This window comes from Adiantum capillus-veneris, chromosome 16, assembly GCF_014529385.1.
Source record: "Adiantum capillus-veneris isolate H3 chromosome 16, ASM1452938v2, whole genome shotgun sequence".
NCBI lineage: Eukaryota > Viridiplantae > Streptophyta > Polypodiopsida > Polypodiales > Pteridaceae > Adiantum > Adiantum capillus-veneris.
In genome coordinates, this window is record NC_140946.1 from 47,204,596 (window position 1) to 47,211,280 (window position 6,685).

A 6,685-nucleotide genomic window follows, 5' to 3' on the forward strand; every position below is an offset into this window, starting at 1 on the left:
ATATTTAGAAAGAGAAGAGATCACACTAAACCTATGGTAAGAGGGGGGGTTTGTTGGTGGGGGGGGGGAGGGGACACAAAGAGAGCTTTTATTGATCTGCTTTTATGAAATTTGTCAAGAGTGAGGGGTTTGAGGGTAAGAGAGGCCATGCCGCCGCCGGAGGCGACGCCGTTTTACTAGTGATTATAAAAAGTGCTGCATTAGGGGGATTTATTATAAGTAGGGTTTTTTTTAACACCTTTGAGCGCTCTTGATATAAAGGGTTTACATATTGTGACCCTCAGCTATGGATGCATTGTTTAAACTAGTCAAGACAAGTGATAAAATCACTAGGCCTGCCAAACATAATAGAAATTTTTTTTTGACATGCAATTTTTCAAGCCCTCTTTCATATGCTTTGTGTAATGTTATCAACTTATATAATTTTCCATATATAACGTTAACTCAAGGGTATATACACAAAAAATGATAGACAATTTTGAGATTCTAGCAGTCAAATGATATGAGGTGTTTTTTAAGCACTTGTTTTGATAGGCAAAATAATCATTGACAAAAAAAAAATAGGTGTCATCTTTAGGCCTTGATATGAGTCTAGATCCCACTTTAAAAGCTCTACATCTCTAAACTTTTAAAAAAAAGAAACATAAGCAGAGAGAATTGAATTAAAATAGCACTCTTAAGTTCTACCTCCCTAATCTTTAGAGCCCTAAGCTCTAGATCCTACTTTAAAAATTCTACATCTTTAAGCTCTACAACCCCCTTTACAAATTTAAAACTTCAGATCCGTAAGTTGTAAATCCCACCATAGAAGCTCTAAAGTTATAAACCTTAAAACTCTATCGCTTCGGGGTGACCCTTTTCTTGCCTGTGAGTCTATGTAACCTTTTCAATTTTTTTAATTCAAATTTTTAATTTCTTAAAAAAAATACTTGGGTCCTCGTTGGAGACCTTGCTTTAAAAGTGTTGCATCTTTTAAGTTCTAAACTTAAATTTAAAATCTCTAAAAGTAAAAATAAAACATCTTTAGAGATTAAGGCTCTAAACTTAAATTTAAAATCTTTAAAAGTAAAATTAAAACATCTTTCCTTAAAGTTTGAACTAACACCAATGACAACTTTAATCTATTACCTCAAGTTTAAAAGGGGTGAAACGAAAAATCTCTAAAGATTAAAGCTCTAGAGGATACATTTCTTCCTTAAAGTTTAAACTAACAAAAATGATAACTTTGGTCATTCACCTCAAGTTTCAACTGGTGAAAGAACTTTTCAAAATGAAAAGGCAAGTCTTGGGATTTGTGAAGCTATAAAGCTTTATCATTTAACCTCTAAAGCTGTCAACATTTCATGCTTTCAAAGGTAGCCCAAAATCCTTTCCTTGATAAACTAACTAACATTCATTCATATTTCAAAATCCAAGACATGTCTATTCTTCTCCTAAATGGCTCTACTTTAATTCTTTAACTGGAATCTTCGGAGATTCCTCAAGTCACTCTAGAAGAAGCCTAAGCTTTCATTGGCTTTTCTGGCTCACCAGGGCCGCCATCGTCGCTGCCTCCCCTCCCCAAAAGATTCCCTGTCTTTGGCTGCTCGCACCCTCCTATCAGACTCATTGCTCTACGTGCCCTCAAGAGGGATGTCTTGATTGCATCAGAGAGAGAGAGAGAGAGAGAGAGAGAGAGAGACCTGCGCCTTATGGCAGTCTCTCCATCGACAACCCCTTAGGAGGGATGCCTTGATTGCATCAGAGAGAGAGAGAGAGAGACAGATCTGCGCCTTATGGCAGTCTCGCCATCGACAACCGCTTCCCCACCCTAGCCCTGCTGTCCGCCGAACCCCCCCTTGCACCACTGGATGACTTGCTCGCTGCAATATGCCTCCTCCCTTCGTCTTGCGCGCATCTAGAGAGAGAGAGAGAGAGGGGGGGAGACAAGAAAAACAAGAAGAAGAAGAGAGTTTTAACGCCGCACGAAACTATCTAGACGTATAACAGCTGGAAAGGAAAGACCTTTTTTCTTTTTTTTGCCTTTACTTTTCCTCTTGAGCCTCAAGCAAACCAAGGGATCTCTCCAGATTTCGCCCAATCCAAACGTTTGGACTACCTATTCATTAGATTTACACACCCTTGATTTAAATGAGTGTCCATTATCTTATTTCGACCAATCATCTTATTTAGCTTATCAAAAAATGCTTGAAAATATAACTCAATCTTTTTTCTATTTTAGTCAACAAAAAGAGAATGCATCACTATAGCCTTGTTGGGGCAGGCCAAAAAAGCTATTATATTTAGGTAGATAACCTTTTGTTGCATACATTGAAAAGAGTCCCAAGCTTCCTTGGTTGAACCTTATATGAGTCTCTTCCTATAAGCGCAATTCAACAAATTTCATCTCGAGGAAAATCCTTGCTCTGCATTTGCTCAAAACAACCAACTGCTTCTTGATTCTACTTGTGTTGGCATGCATCAATGAATTGTACGAAGATGCATCCTAGAAAACCCATTTGGCACTAGTAAAACAGCGCCGCCTTCGGTGGCGGCATGGCCCCTCTTACCCTCAAGCTCTTCACTCTCGACAAATTTCACAAAAGAAGATCAAGAAAATTACTCTCTCTTCTTCTTTCTTTGTTATCTCCCCAGTGTCCCCCCCCCCCCCTCTCTCTCTCTCTCTCTCTCTCTCTCTCTCTCTCTCTCTCTCTCTCTCACATTCAACTTCAAAATCTGCGCACCTGAGAGCAGTTTCGGAAAAAATGTGTCTCAACTTAATATCATGCCGTTTTCTATCTGCAACTCTCTCTCTCTCTCTCTCTCTCTCTCTCTCTCTCTCTAGTTGTCTTTCTCGCTCTCCCTCCTCCTCTCTCTTTCTCTATCTCCCCAGTGTCCCTCTCTCTCTCTCTCTCTCTCTCTCTCTCTCTCTCTCTCTCTCTCTCTCTCGAGCTGCTAATTATTGATCTTCTCCAAATTGGGCCATGAAGTCTAAGCCGTCGAGGACAGAGGTTAGAGAGGAGGGATGACTCGCAACTCGTGCGCATTTAAAACGGTAGAGAAAGAGAGCTGGTGAGTGCTGAAAATCTCTCTCCCTCCCTCCCTCTCACTCTCTCACTCTCTCTCTCTCTCTCTCTCTCTCTCTCTCTCTCTCTCTCTCTCTTTCACACACACACACACACACACAGTGTTCACACAGAGAACATAGCTGCCTGAAGGCGTCCGATAGAGTAGGTGCCAACACGTGTCAAAGGGGGAAGGGGAGGTGGGGGGGCAGGGGGGGGGGGGGGGGGGGGGGGGGGGGGGGGGGGGGGAGGTCTTCTCCAAATTGGGCCATGAAGTCTGAGCCGTCTAGGACCAAGGTTAGAGAGGAGGGATGAGTCGTAGCTCGTGCGCATTTAAAACGACAGAGAAAGAGAAAGAGAAAGCTGTTGAGTGCTGAAAATCTCTCGCTCTCTCTCAGTATTCACGCAAACACTGTTGTCGCATTCTCTCTCTCCCTCTCTCTCTCTCTCTCTCTGTCTCTCTCTCTCTCTCACTCTCTCTCTCACACACACACACACACACACACACACACACAGTTCACAAAGAGAACACTGCTGCCTGAAGGCACCAGATAGAGCAGGTGTCAACACGTGTCAAGGAGGGGGGGGGGGGGGGGGGGGGAGCACGCTACCTATGAATGGCTCAATCAACGGAGATCTTCGGGCGAATAAGTGACTTGCAACTCCTGCGCATTTTAAAATGGCAGAGAAAGAGAAAGTTACTGAGTGCTGAAAATCTCTCTCTCTCTCTCTCTCTCTCTCTCTCTCTCTCTCTCTCTCTCTCTCTCACACACACACACACACACACACACAGTGTTCACGTAGAGAACTCCGTTGTCTGAAGGCGCTAGATAGAGCAGGTGTCAACACGTGTCAGAGGGGGAGAGAGAACTCTGCCCATGAACAACTTAATCAACGGAGATCTTCGGTGTGGATAATTGCATGGAAGGGACACAGTGTTCACGTAGAGAACTCCGCTGTTTGAAGGCGTCGGATAGAGCAAGTGTCAACAGATGTCAGACCGGGGGGGGGGGAGTTTGAGAGAACTCTGCCTATGAAGGGCTCAATCAAGGGAGATCTTCGGTGCGGATAAGTGTGTAGAATGCCAATTGAGGGAAAAAGCAAAAGGAGAAATCCCCCCCTAAAATAGAGAAAAATAGTGTAAAAATTCAGAAAACAGAGAAAAAATTCCTCTTAGAAAGCTGCTCAGATTTTAAATGTTACCCCTCTATAGTGCAGTACTTCCTTGCCATTAAAAATAGCTAATTATACGATTGAAGTCGGGTAGATTTACTTATCCTCTAATTCCTCACTCTTTTGCGTTTTCATCATGTTTGTCTAATGTTTAAGTGAGTAGCTAACCCGCGGGTTTAATCCCGTGATTACACAGCATCAGCCATGGTTTCGACCTCTGGTTCCTCCAAGTAGAGAACGTTGGACCCCACTGCAAGAGATTTTGTACCTTGTTCGCACGACCCGGTCGTCGACGGCTTCTCCCACTACCCGCAGCATATTAATGCTTCGCACGACCCGGTCGTCGACGACTTCTCCCACTACCCGCAGCAAATTAATGCAACGCCTCCAGATCCTTACTCTTGCGCCAGGGCTAGAAAAATACATTTTTTCTAACCGAAGAAAATAAGGGCAAACTTGAAATTCTACCGGTTTTTAGGTCAAAATTTGAAGCTTTTGCCGGTATTTACACTAAAACTTGTGCAAATTTGCCGGTTTTCTTAAAGTCAAGCTCAAAATCTAACCGGGATTTTATGATTTTAGCGACAGTGTACCTTGGTTTTTTTCCAACACTGTTCAGACTTGTGCATGTTTCTTTGGCAAATTCAAGAAAAGGAATTTCTTATGTTTGGGAAAATGGTTTTTCACGAACACTGGTTGCAGCAGTTTGAAGCGAAAGCGAGCGAGAGAGAGAGAGAGAGGGAGAGAGAATCGTCTGCAACTCGCGAGTCAGCAGTCTCAACACGCATGACAGCACGCAGAGGCTTGAGGTGGAGGGGTTGGGGCCCGTTATGGTACTCGAGCTTGTACACTATGCTTCTCACTCCTCCTCTCTCTCTCTCTCTCTGCGTCTCCCCCAGCGCATGCATTTGCATGTGCTCCCTCCATCTCTCCTGCTGCTCCGGACGTCCTACACCGACGGGGAAGCCATACTCTTCGAGAAGGCCGTCAAACGTGCAAGCTAGGAGTCCATGTCTACGAAGTCTTGAGGCATCGAGGAGATCCACGGCTCGCGAGCATTTAAATCGGCAGATAACTGCTCGCACTGTTGCACGTCGATTTGACGTCTCTCTCTCTCTCTCTCTCTCTCTCTCTCTCTCTCTCTCTCTCTCTCTCTCTCTCTCGGCCGTTTTTTGACCTAGTAGACAGCAGTTCACTCTTTTGACCATAACTTGCTCATCCGAACTCCGATTTAGGTGATCTATAATCTCAATCGAAGAGCACGAAGCCCTCTATGCATTGATGTAAAGACAGAATTTTTCTGTGTAATGGAAGGCTTTGCTGTAACAGCATCTCAGAAGTGAAAAAACTGTCAAAACTTTGCGTTTTTGTTGCCGACTTGAAGGCAATGTCAGACAAAACTCGCAAAGGTGGAAAAGCCACACTCGCCATGGAGAATGATGCAAAATCTCCAAGGAATTTGGATGTTAATCCAACCACATCATCTACAACAACGGAAGCAATGATCATGGCTTACTTGATCTAGTTACAAGAAACCGTCAACAAACAAGGTGAAGAGTTGCGCGCACTTGCAATGGAGAATGGCACTTTAAGAGTTCTCGTTGTGGAGAATGAGCACCTCAAGAAGGTTCTTGAAATGCAAACAACACGCTTGATGCATCTTGAGAATGAAGTTCAAGAATGTAAACGCTCTCTTGTTGACATGAATGTATTGAAAGAGCACTTGAGCAAAGTTGAGAGTGATCATGTATTGAAAGAGGAAACAATAGATACAATACGACATGATGTATGTGAGATGAGAAATGCATCCAAATCATGGGCTGATATATGTAAGGATAATGTGGTTTCTACATCTCCTATCACGCAAGCCGTTGTCCAAGCAAAGAATGTAGAGAATGTGGACACTCAAGAATTGCACAAACGACAAAAACGCTCAAAGAACATCGTCATTCGTGGAATCAAGGAGGAAAGCATGGAAACACCCCAATCTCTTGCAGTTGCTATTGAAGAGTTTTTTGCTACACACTTTGGCATGTCAGGAATCATGGCTTATGGTGCACATCGAGTTGGAAAACAAGGAGTCCCTCGCTCGGGACAAAGACCTATTGTATGTACCATGGCTGATGAGGTAAAGAGAAAGATCATCCTTGACAAGGCTACCTCAAAGGAACAGGTTGTAATGTATATGAGGATCGCACTATTATGCAACAAAATGTACGTCGCAAAGCATATGAGGAAAGAAGCAAGAAGGTTAAGGTATCACCTCAAGAAGAAAAGCCACTTAAGGAGGATGCAAGTCCACCCAACAAATAGGGACACATGATCTATGAGACCAACTCACGCTTGCGAATAAGCTTTTGGAATTGTAACGGGTATTAATGGAATGCGGGAATTGGCATTGATGAGCTTACCAATGACTCCGATGTGATACTTCTTGTCGAAACATGGGAGCATGATGCACAACGAAT